This window comes from Grampus griseus (genome assembly GCF_964374135.1).
Source record: "Grampus griseus genome assembly, chromosome: 17".
NCBI classification, from domain to species: Eukaryota; Metazoa; Chordata; class Mammalia; order Artiodactyla; family Delphinidae; genus Grampus; species Grampus griseus.
The window spans coordinates 8073189-8086108 of NC_139011.1; positions in this window are offsets into that span (position 1 = coordinate 8073189).

The window sequence follows — 12920 nt, forward strand, 5'->3', positions numbered from 1 at the left end:
GCAGGACTAAAATTGTTTTCAGTTGTTCTCTCTCTAATATCTAGATGGAAATGCTTAAAAACAAAGTCAGTGCCCAAGTGTCAAAATGGGGGATTTCTGTATTTGGGGGAAAGGAGAGGCAGTGACACTCAGTCACCACTGCCCAGCAGGTGACCTTTACCAGACATACCTGGGCCTGGGCCAGAGGCTTACCTGCATCTTGTGAGGCTGACGCAGCGTGCGTGGGGGATGTGGCCGACGAGCAGGACATGACCAAGCACGCAAGCAGGGTGAGGGTGTCAGAGAAACAGGCGACACGCCCTTCCAGCTGGGCTGCCTGTTAGCATAGCGGCCGGCACCTGCCCTGGGCAGACACAAGGGCCTGTCCACTCCAAATGCCCCGCCTACATCCATCTTTCTCCTTTTTTGCATATTGAGTTTCGATGCCACACCCCCACCCCCCGGCCCTCCCCATTTTCTGGTCATTGATCTCTCTGCCCTTTTACCTGTAATCCCAAAGCCAGTTCTGTGAACCTAAGAAAGCAATGGGGAAATCTTGGATCCCTGCAGAGAGCAATTCTGGCCCTTAAATACCTATGATTCTGCCCAGAGTTGGAGGCTGTAGTTGGCAGAAATTTCCTGGAGATAATAAGGTTTAAATACAATTATATCAGACATTAAAGCCAGCCTGCCATCCGGCAACGTATGCATCCTTTCATCAACGTTTATTAAGCGTCTTCTCTGTGCCAGCCAGGCTCTGGATGGTGGAGACACACTGGTCACCAGGAGAGTTTTCTCAAAGAGCTAGCCCCACAAAAGAAGAGACAGCCCTGCAAACAAAACATTCAGGCTTCATTGCAATGTTGCCATCACAGAAAACCTCCTTTAGGGGCGCCATGGGGGGAAACGGCAATGGCGACCTTCCGGATGGCATCCTGGAAGGTCTGAGGAGGAGGAACCCACAGATGTGTCTCAGAGAACAAAATGACCACAAATACCTTCGCAGGCCAGGTAGACACTGTTTGTATGAACACTTCCTCCGAGTAAATTTTAATTGTCTCCCATGCTTCTTCTAAGCCTCTTCTTCCATGTTGATAGTTGGAAATTATTAAAACTGTCCCTGGAAAGGGCGGAGGTCTTCACTTGCTGTCAGGCAGAGTAGAGAAAGTTGTTTCCCAGAGAATTGTCCAGATCAGCGGCCTCCAGTAGAACCTCCTGTTATGATGGAAGTACTTGCTGTCTGGTGCAGTAGCCACTGGGTCACGTGGGGCTATCATAAGCCCTTGAAATGTAGCTAATCTTTCACTTCATTTCATTGGAATTAATTTTAAAATAGCCACACGTGGCTACTGGCTATTATATTAGAAAGCGCAGGGCTGGGCATCAAGGAAGCTGCCTCATCAGACCTGCATCCACCCTGTTTCCTAAGGCAGCCTCTCTCCAGGAGCGCTTCATGCCCTGGCGCTCTGTCTCCTGCAGGGATGCGGGCACCCTGCTGCAGGTGTGGTGTTGACACCTCTGGCCGCACGCTCAGGCGCACAGGAAACGTCCATTTCCTTATTTTCTTTAAGTCAGATAAAACCTGACTGGCACTTCCCTTTTTGCCAGCTCTGGGGGAAGTTCAGTCTCAGTCCTGAGCGGGCACCCAGCTCTCCCACACCGGTGTCACAGCAAGGTTCCAGGGCTGGGTTACGGAGCAGCCAAACACTGGGTAACCCAAGCTGATGCCTCCTGGGCACCAGGACCCTCTGGAGAGGGTGGGCTGAGGATACTGCCGCCCCTCCCCCTCCTTAAGACATGGGGTCAAAGGTCCCGGCTGCTAATAGAACCCTAGACTCTGCCCGCACCCCAGACAGAGAGATCTTCCCCCTCTGCCTTCTAGCTTCTCTCCTTCCCTTCTGGTATTCTTGGCCAGAATCAAAATTTTACTTGCTTCAGCCTTTCCCAAAACAAAACCCAGCAGGGGCTGTGTCTTGCTTTGAGCCCAGTAAGCCCAACTCTGGGTCAAGAAGGGTCAAGAAGGCTCAAAATGGAGGCTTCCCTGGTGGTGCAGTGGTTGGGAGTACGCTTCCCGATGCAGAGGACGCGGGTTTGTGCCCCGGTCCAGGAAGATCCCACATGCCCCGGAGCGGCTGGGCCCGCGAGCCATGGCCACTGAGCCTGCGCGTCCGGAGCCGGTGCTCCGCAACGCGAGAGGCCACTATAGTGAGAGGCCCGCGTACCGCAAAAAAAAAAAAAAAAAAAAAAAAAAAAGGCTCAAAATGGCCAGGTTTTTTCCCCTAGAACCCTACTGAAAAAACTTTAAAAGAACCCCACTGTTTAATATTGCGATTAATTACACTTCTTCATAAAACTGTGATGCCCCACAAGGAGAAGAAAGCGAGAGGCCAGGAAAAGACGTTCACAGAACAGGGAATAGCACGTGCAAAGGGACAGAGGCCATTAAGCTCCACAGCAACCGGATTCCAGTGGGGCAGCCTCAGGTAGTTCATCTGAATGGTGGTGGCTCACTGAATGTCTGCCATGTGATTATTCCCACCAATCCTCGCGACTTAGATGTCGTCCTGCCCATTTCAAAGATGAGGAAACTGAAGTTTCAAGAGGTCAGATGATTTAGCCAAGGTCTCCCAGGATCTAAACCCAGGTCTCATGGACTAGAAGCTTCAGTTCCTGCAGCCAGCCTGGGAACAGATGATGTAGGCGAGGAACAAGGAGGAAGGTGAGACAGCAGCTTGCCTTGGGAATGCGGTGTCCCAGGGGTGAGAGGCCCAGCCCGCAGCCAGGGGGCGTGTCAAGGGAGACGGCCTAAAATCTGAATCACCCAGGTGATGCCAGAAACCGCTGGCCCGTCGGTGAGTGTGTCCACCTTCCCCAGCTTCTATTAATAATCAGCCACAGGAAGCCACCCACGGTTATGCACTTAATGATTAAACACACTGTCACCCCTCCCCAGAGTGCAGCCCTACTGCCCTAGAGCAGGCAGGAATGACATCACCGGAAAACCCTCCCTCCCTTTGAGAAGAGATGGTGCTGGCTGGGATTGTGGGAAGACTGGATCCAGAGTCACAGGGCTGGGGGCCTGGGGCCCGAGGTACTCTCTCTGATTGTCAGGTCCTCCACCTGCAGAGAGAAAGCGTTGGCTCCAAGCATCTCCCCACCAACATTACATACGAGAGTGTTTGTAGAGCCTCTTGCATTTAGAAGGCACTGGGTGGTTTAGGAGAAAGAATGTGGGTTCGGGGACCCTCCAGACACAGTGGTTAGGGACAAATTTGGGAGCCAGACCGCCTGGGTTTGAATCCCAGCTCTACTATGTACTAGCTGGGCCGTCTTCGGCAAATTACTTAATGTTGTCTGCCTTGGTGTTTCCATTTATGAAGTAGAGAAAATGGTACCCACGCCTTAGAGACGTGGCGAAGACTATGAGTATCGCATGCAGATGATGTATAACAGTCCCCAGTCCCTTGCGCTTAATAGGTATCAGCTATTCGCCTTAGCCATGAATCCTTGGCCCAGGATTTTATCTGTTTGAGGCTCAGCTTCCCCATCTGCAAAATGGAGACAACCCCTACTTGGAGGTTAGACTGCTAATTGTAGGAGATGATGTATGCAAAGACCCTGGTTTAGAATTGACATTTAGTCACTGAAGGCCCCTTCCCCTCCTTTTTTTCCTTCTAAGAATCATCAGGTTAGACCTTCTGAGTTTCCATCAGGGAGAGCCTTCTGGACAGGTATGAAGCAGTCTCTCCATCAGTCTGGATGTGGCAGCAAGCAGCAATGGTACCACCGCAGGAGAAGAGTGACATCCTCCAAGAAAATTCCCAGATTGAGACATATTTCCCAGATGCCATTAAATAGTGATGGTCATGCCGTATACTGGAAAGAGCTGCTGATGGTGCCAGGCCCTCCAGAGACAGCAGGTTCTTGGGAATCAGCCACACTGGTTAGTCTTCCTAGCTGTGTGTCCTTGAGCAAGTCACCTCCCCTCTCTGAGCCTCAATTTCCTCGAGTGTAAAATGGGGATTATAATACTTGCTTTGCAGGTTGCTGTAAAAACTAGAAATAAAATGTGTACTGTCTAATGCAGTGCCTGGTGTATAATAGGTGTTCAATAAGTAGTCTCTAAAAAAAAAAAAAAATAGAGTTCAAATTCTTTTCCACTTTGATTGTTCTCTCCTCCTGTCTGCCCAGGATCATGAGGCTCAGAGAGGCGGGTGGCAGCCCTGTTCCCGAAGCTCTTTGTTAGAGCCAAGGACTTTGTCTAAAGTAATCATACAGAGTTCGGCTTCAAGCCTGGGAGCTGAAAACTGGCTCCAGACGTGGGGTAAGAGAGAGGAGGGGTGAGATGGGATTTTTATTTCTTAGGGATGAACACAGAGATGGGACAAACTCTTGAGATGACGTCTTAATAATAGGACCTCTCACTTCTAATCCTGGGAGGCCAAGTATAAATACATAAAATAAATGACATCATTCAGCCTCATCAGCAAACAAAGGTGTGCAAATGCATTGAGAAAATGAGGTGCCAGGTGCCAGCTTTCACCTATCAGATGGGCAAACAGTCCCAGGGGCGGAGGCGTGCCCACGCACACCTGCTGGGACCCCGCCTCACGCTGCCTATCGGAAGGTGGTTTGCAACACCTTGAAAAAATATATAAAATATATATTTTATATATATTATAATTATTTATATAATATATAAATATATATAATTATACACACACATACACACATATATATGTATATATATACCCGTTGGCCCAGAGATTTTGCTCTATAGCTTTATACAATGATGGGTTTGGGGAAGCATATACAGGGATAGTCATCCCCGCAGAAAACTGGAAACACCCAAAATATCCATCAATCTGGGACATGTTTAATGAAGTGTGGTCCATCCATGTAATGGAATAAATATTATGTGTCACTAGGGAGGATCTTATAGCCTCGTGGATGGCGGTGGTGGTAGTGGGGAAACCATCCAGGGGGTGGCCACGGTCCCTGTCTTATGCCAGGCGGCTGTCATTCTCATGGGCGTTCACTTTATAATTATTCTAGTCTACTGTACACTTACATTTGATGCATTTTCTGTTTTATGCTGTTGCATTTTATAAGAAGAAAGTAAAAAATGTATGGACAGATTTTTTTAAAATGCAAAGGTGTCTATCATGTATGGCTTTGTTAGAAAAAAGCAGGTTATAAACGTATATGTATCTTTATATATAAAACATATAAAAATATAGTATGATAGCATTTTTAAATGCTGTCATCAAAATATCTATTTGCAATTAAATGTTATCATACGATTATATGATAATGCTGTCATCAAAATATCTATTTGCAATTAAATGCTGTCATCAAAATATCTATTTGCCATTAAATGTTATCATACGATTGTAAATATACCTTTACCCACACAAGCCCATAGGAAAATATCTGGAAGGACGAAAGCACTAAAATATTCAGAGAGATTATTTCTGGGGGGTGGTTTGTTTGCTGAATTTCCTGTACATTTTTTTTGGTTGTATGTATATATATGTATTTAGCGCTCCTCTGAATTTTCTAATAGTTCTACAGGGGGCGTTAGTTTCTGAAACGTTTCTTTGTTTCTTATTATGGAGTAACACCCATTCTATAGCATTCCCCGGTTCATAACAGGCTCAGGATTAAGCCACGGTCCACTGCCGCTGCTGTTCACATGCCGAAGTTTAAGTCAGCATCTGCCTGGACAAACATGCATTTGGACTTGATATAAACAAGGGCTTGTTTGTCTGTTGTGGGTGCACTGGGCCCCTCAGGCTGCATTCCCCGCCCCCGCCCCGACATGGCTCTGGGGGCTCTGTCCCCTGCTTCCCTGGAAGGCTGGGGGACTGTGGCAGCCACTTTTTCTCCTCTCCGTACACTCCCCGGCTGGCTTCCTCCTCGGAGACAAACTGCTCAGGTCACCGGCTCCCTGTCCAGCAACCATGCAGCCTGCGGGTCACCAGGGCCACGTTCCCAGGCCTAGGCCAAGAGTTGGATTGCTTTGTGCTATCAGCCCAGTCTGGGACTCAACTTCCTCATCTGTGAAATGGGGCTAAAAGTGCCCACACTGCCCACAGAACAAGTGGCACTTCCCTCTGATAAGTCTGTGCTCTGCACTTGTAGAAAGAATACTAGGTACAAACCTGTCCACCTGCTCAGGTGAACCTGGTTGGGTTTTTTAAAATTAATTAATTAATTAATTAATTAATTTTGGCTTGTTGGGTCTTTGTTGCTGTGCACGGGCTTTCTCTAGTTGCGGCGAGCAGGGGCTACTCTTCGTTGAGGTGCACGGGCTTCTCATTGCGGTGGCTTCTCTTGCTGGGGAGTATGGGCTCTAGGCGCGCGGGCTTCAGTAGCTGTGTTTCCGCAGGCTCAGTAGTTGTGGCTCGTGGGCTCTAGAGCGCAGGCTCAGTAGTTGCGGCGCACGGGCTTAGTTGCTCCGCAGCATGTGGGATCTTCCCGGACCAGGGCTCGAACCCGTGTCCCTGCATTGGCAGGCGGATTCTTAACCACTGCGCCACCAGGGAAGCCCCTAACCTGGTTGGGTTTTAAGTAAAGACTTGTTTGTCTTCCCGCCACATCCCTCTGTTCTTTGCTTAGGAACAGGGCAGCTATGCCTCGTCTGCCTTGTACATTGAAAATGACCTAACTTCTGCTCCAGCCCGCTCTGCCCTGTCCATGCCCACGTCTGTCATCTGGCTCCTTGCAGCTTGCAGGGGGCATGTTTGCACCTTGTTCCTCCGGGTGCACTGCAGAGTCCCCTCCTCTTGCACGTGATCCCGATGGTGGCCAAGGGCACACGTTGCTTGAATGCTTGGGTGGGGTGGAAATTTCGGTCTCTGTCCAGAAAGAGGGAGCCACAGGCCCCTGCAGAATCAGGGCTGCGCTGAGCTGTGCTTTTGGACGCTCCCAGCAAGCGGTGAGGCTGAGAATCACTCAGGTTTAACTTCAGAAAGCATTGTGAGGGGGGAAGAAGGCAGTAAGCTCCCTTTCCTAATCGTAATAACACTGGGCCTGGCAGGATAATTTATTGACCAAGATGGAATTTGCCGCTAGGTCCAGGAAAGGGGTGGTGGCGGCTGAGGTTTAACACAAGGAATGCAAAGTCACGTGATACTCCTTCTCTAATCTGGCCGGGAAGTAAAATTCATGGTTGCTACCAAAAAAATCCTTTTGCATTTCTTGACCCGGTCCCAGGTGATGGTGGATGGGGAGCTGTCAGCCAGGAGCCCCCAGGGACACCTATCAGACTCTGGTCTAACTTCCTACCCACTAAGACAATCTAAAGTTGTGCCCAGAACATCAGCGAGCACCTGCAGAGATAAGGTAAATGCAGACTCGGAGGCAAAAAGAGCAGATTAAAGTTTAGGAAATGCCGAAGAACCATCCTATCTCCTAAAGCTGGAGGATTAGTGCTTGTGTTACTGTACTCAGGTTCAGCTGCTCGTGGCTCAGGAATCCAAAACTGAGAGGTAAGTGTTGAGTAAAAGAAAAGATTGCTTTATTGAGGAAGCCTGCAATTCTGGGGAGAAGATGGACTCATGTCCCCCTGAAACCAACTCCCCGCTTCCCAGGTTTTGCTCAGAGATTATACAGGGAAAAGAGTAAAAGGGCTACATGCTAAGGAGAGGTTGTAGGGTATGTGATCAGCTCGGGGACACTCTTCTGATGGGTTGGTGGGGAGGTAAGTGGGAGTCAGCATCACCAACCTTCTGGTTCCGAACTGTGTGGGTCTATGTGCTTGTGGGCAGCATACGGTTAACTTCTCCCACCTGGCGGGGGTTTCAGTATCTGCAAAACAGCTCAAAGGATATGGCTCAGAATATTATCTATAGCCCTTGAGGAGGAACTAAAAGTCCTTGACTTTGTTTAATGGGTAAACTATTACTATTGGGTGTTGTTTGATTGCTTTCCTTGGCTTTTTCTTGTTTCTCTGATTAAATTTATTCTTTGGCTAAAGTTTTCCTACAGACAAGAGGCAGGTGGAGGACATGGGTGGCAGGTGTCTGTCCTGGGAAGGCCCCACGGTGTCCTGCTTGGTTACAGTAGTTTTAAGTCGACTGTCCGTACATAAGTTCACATCTTCTTCCTCCTCTCCTCCTTCCTTCTGTTCAGTTAGCAAATATTATTTAAGTTTTGCCTGTCCTGTGCAAAGTAGTGTGGTCCCAAGACAGAGAAGCTGCTACTCCTTTTTGCAGGGAGCTCTGCCTACAGAGGTACAAGCAAAGCAGAGAGGATGAAGGAGCTAGAACGGCTGGGCCAGGCAGGCAGGCAGGTTAGGCTGGAAAGTGCAGTTGCAGGTGGTGGTGGAGACAGGAGGTCAAGCCAGGAAGGCGGGTGGAGAGTGAAGGGTCAGCAACTTCAGGATGAGCGGCTGCCAAACATACATTCAGGCTCCTCGAAGCTCCCATGACCTCTCAGAGAAAACAGGGGAAGTTTCCCAGGGTTCTGTCCTCCTCAGAGTTTAGGAGTTCTCTAAAGAACTGACCTAAAATTAACTGACAGCCTTCTGATTTACTCTAGAAAGGACCCATCCGAGAACAAAGCCAACATGGAGTAAAACTGATCTGGGAGATACTGAGAGCTAGAGAGACAGAGATCTGGTGACACCAGGCCCTGGATCCAGCCATGCCTGAAGCCAGCACTTCTCTGGCTATTACTGCTACACGAGCCCCTAAGTATGTCCCCCTTTTATTGCTTAAGCCATTTGAAATTATGTTTATGCCACCTACACACTAATGAGTTCTAACTAATGACAAGAAAGGAAAACGCACAATGCTCTGGGGGCAGAAGGTGGTGAGAGCATGCTTATCCGTGCCTGGTCTAACGGCTGCCGGCTTCAAGTACCCCCTTTTCAGGAGGGTTTTTCTAAAACCTTGAGAGTAGGTGAGATCTCGGGTCATACGGTCTTCTAAGACTCTGTGTTCTTAACAACATGTGTAACAATTCCAATTATAGAATCATGCCGTTTTCATCTCTTTATTGCTAGCACTTCACATGGTGCCTGATGGATTTTAAATGCTAGACCAACTACGTATTGAATTTTTTTAAAAAGTGAATCTAGTTGGAGAAGAACAAGAGAGGCTTACTGGAGGAGATGACATTTGCCGTAGCCTTGGAAGATGGTGACCCAGTCAGGATGGGCTGTGTTGGGCTGCAGTGACACACACCCTCAGAATGCTAGTGGCACGTGGCAACAGGGTTTATTTCTTCTCCTTGTCACGCGTCCACTTTGGTCAGCTGGGGACTCTGCTCTGAGTTTCCTCCTTCCAGGGCCCAGGGGATGGAGTTTCTACCATCTGGAGTCGTCAGTGTGGCTGGGCTAAGAATGGTCAGGACAGGAGGTGAATTATAGGCTGGCTGTTAAAGTCCCCATCTGGAAGGGACACAAATCACTTCCACTCCCCGTTCACTGGCAGTGAAAATCATACCCATGTGCCTGATTTCAGGGACGGTGGAAGAGCTGAAATGGGGGTGACCAATCTGGTGGCATCTCAGCTCTCAGCATCTCCTAGATCAGTGTGCTCCACACCAGCTTTGTTCTCAGGCAGGTCCTTTCTAGATTAAATCAGTGTTTTCCCCAGATGAGTGACAACTCCAGAGAAGGGGATGTAGGAGGGCTTTCTAGAAGGAGAAAAAAGCTTGGCCAAAGGTTCAGAGGTGAAGACGTGAGGGTCTACTCAAGGGAAAGTGGTGAGTAACCCAGTGACTGAAGGACGGAGAGAAAAATGTGGACATGTCGAGGGACATCTCCGTTGACACACGGGGGAGGGGTGGTGAACTTGGCAGGCAGCGAGAGCAATAGAAAGTTTAATTAGGCAGGACCTATGATTTAGGTTATTCAAGATGCCAGCCAAGCATGGGATGAAGGGAATGGAGAGGGTAGATGACAGAAGTGGGGCGGCCGGTGGGAAGCTCGTCAAGAACTACTGCAGGATCATATCCCAGAGTAGCTTCATCAGGGCTGCCCTGAGCCGGCAGGTTAGTAGGTCTCTCTGCAAATATTTGTTAAATACATATTAACTATGTACTGGGTTGAATCCTGTCACCACTGCCCCCCCTCCCCCCAACAAATTCATTTTCACCCCTCAGAATGTGACCTCATTTGGAAATACGGTCTTTGCAGAGGTAATCAGTTAGGTTCAGACGAGGTCATATTGCATTAGGGTGGGCCCTTCAGCCAATATGACTCGTGTCCTCATAAGAAGAGGAGAGGTACAGAGACAGAGACACAAGGGAAGAAGCCCATGCGATGACAGAGGCAGAGATCAGAGAGATGCAGCTACGGGCCAGGGAACACCAAAGATTGCCTGCAAGCGCCGGGAGCTGGAAGAGGCGGGGAAGGATTCTACCCTGCAGGCTGCAGAGGCAGCAAGGGCCCTGCTGACGCTGTGACTTTGGACCTCTGGCTTCCAAAACTGTGAAACAATACATTTCTCTTATTTTGAGCCGCCCAGTTTGTGGTAGTTTGTTACAGCATCCCTGACAAACTACTACAAACCAGGAGCAAAGAGACCCTGATTTTTATGGGCCAAACGTTGTATACCTCTTCATTTCTGTTCAAAGTAAAAGATTCATTACAGACCCTGAACATACGCTAACACCTGCCCTCCTCTGGAATTGTTTTGCTTTTGCGGATTTTCCCCATCGCTCACAACTGGACATTATATGTCAAGGATGCCCTCAGAGGACTGGGAGAATGTACACAGGTCCACAGAGAGAGATCCTTCCACTTGGGCTCCTGAAGCAAGTAGAGAGATCCCTTCCCCTCCCAACAAAGTTTCCAAGCAAGGCTGCATAAAGTAAGGAGAGTTCAGGAATAAACGTTTGCATTCACTCACTTATTCGACCAGTATTTACTGGATTTCTGTATGAATCAGGTACTTTGCAAGATGTCAGGAGAGGTGGGATGAGATGATGATGTTGGTGATGATGATGATGGTGGTGACTAACATTCTCTCGAGGGCTTTCTACGTGCCAGGCACCGTTCTAGGACTTTTCACAGGTCCTTTACATGTAGTAACTCATATTTCTTACGACAACGCTAGAAGTTAACTCTGTCATTATGAGTACACCTTCTCCACGAGGAGGCTGAGGCAGGAAATTACAGAACTTGCCCAGGGGTAGAAAGCCGGTGAGTGGCAGAGATGAGATACAGATGATCTGCAAAGAGATGAAAGTAATTGGCTTCCAAGGAGGCGCGGGAAGTAAGAAAGTTGGGGGGTGGGGGGTGGAGGCGCGAAGGCTATTGTTTTTCCTAACAACCTTTGTAGAATTATTAAGCCAGGACTGACCTGCCAGCAACTTGATAAATTAAACACTGAAAAGTTAAAGGAAGGGGAGGTTGTTAGAATGGGTCAGTGACTGCCGTGAACATGTACTTGTTGATTAGAACAACTCACAAGAGAGGGAGACATGGATTCTGGAGAAGCTCGAAGATGGGGGGCGGAGCCCAATACTAGAGTGTGGGATGCTGGGTTTTCAGGGACACTTTCTCATCTTAACGGGAGGGGAAAATAGGAACTGCAGCAGTGGGCTCATAAAATGTGGTCATTAGGTCTGACGGCTCCTCTTGCCCCGAGGAGACGCAGAGAGAGGCAGGGTAACTGCCCAAGGTACCACAGCTCCTGGGTGTTGAAATCAGGCATTCTTCCCCTGAACTCCAGCTTTCTCTTGGGTCTCTCTCAAGCCTGAGTACCCATGAACTCCAAGAAAGAAGGCCGGGAAGAATGATGCCTATGGTCGTTTTAGTTAGAACAGCCTATGAAAAGAATTTTGGTGTTGCTAACTAGAAATTTCCAGGGACATTAGTCCAGAAAATCCAGTCTCATTCTGTGATGGCTTTGCAGCACACGTGCATTGACTAAGCAAACCTAATTCTACTGCTGACCAGCGAGAAAGAGAAATAATTTAAACAGTTCAGTACAATTGCACCCACGTTTGGCTCGGAGAGCTTCTGCTGTCTCAGCTGGCCTGGGCTGGGGGATGCGGAGGTGCAGGAAGCTCTCAGTTCCCTGGGGCTGCTCCACAGGATGAGCATTTTCTACCCGTGTGTGTGCAGCCGGGGCTGCCCCCAAGTCAGTCCTTCCTACAGCGAAACGCAAGAAAACGGCTTCATCTGGTACTCAGTGCACCGCAGAAACAACAATGCATTGCAGCACTGAAGGAAAACGTGGCTGTGTTGGACCCATGAGAGGGAGTCTGGGACCCAAACGACACGTTCATCAGAACTCTTCCAAGCTGATGTGGACTCTGCAACGATCTCCTTTCACCCTGGTTGAAGAACGCCACCCCTCTCAGAACGTTCTCCTCCCCTGTAGAATTCTTCTTCTCTCCTCTCTTTGCCTCTGGTGCCTTGTCTCCTCTGCCCTCTCACTTGTTCTCTGCTCGTTGTGTTCCACAAGGCTGGTTTCCTAAGCAGAAGTCTAGCCTCCCATTGGGCAAATCTGGCTGCAGGTCTGGGCTCCTCTGTGTGCCCCACCCCCAAGTCTTCCTCAAAGCTTCCACTTGTTAATGAAGGAGTAGGCAGCCTACTCCACTTTCGAACTGGACCTTCTATATTTTTGCCAGGTAATAAACCATAGGGGCTCAAGAAATGTGTGTTCAAAGTCAAAATGGGGGAGGTAAGGGAAAATGGATGTATGTGGGTGGGGTAAAAAAAAGCTGGCCTGCAGACTGCTAGACCGGGGAGGGTGTTCCTACAACAGGGTGGATCTGGAAAAGGTAGACTTTTTGTTCATTACCATGTCCCCAGAGTCTAGAACAGAGCCTGGACAGAAAAGGTGCTCAATCCAGTTACCCAGTGAATGAGCTCAGCTTAACCTTCTTGTGCAGATGGAGAAAATGAGCCTTGGGGCTCCTGTGCTATGAACCCCAGGGAAAGGACCTTGCCTTTTCACTCCTTTTCCCAGAATCTGAGC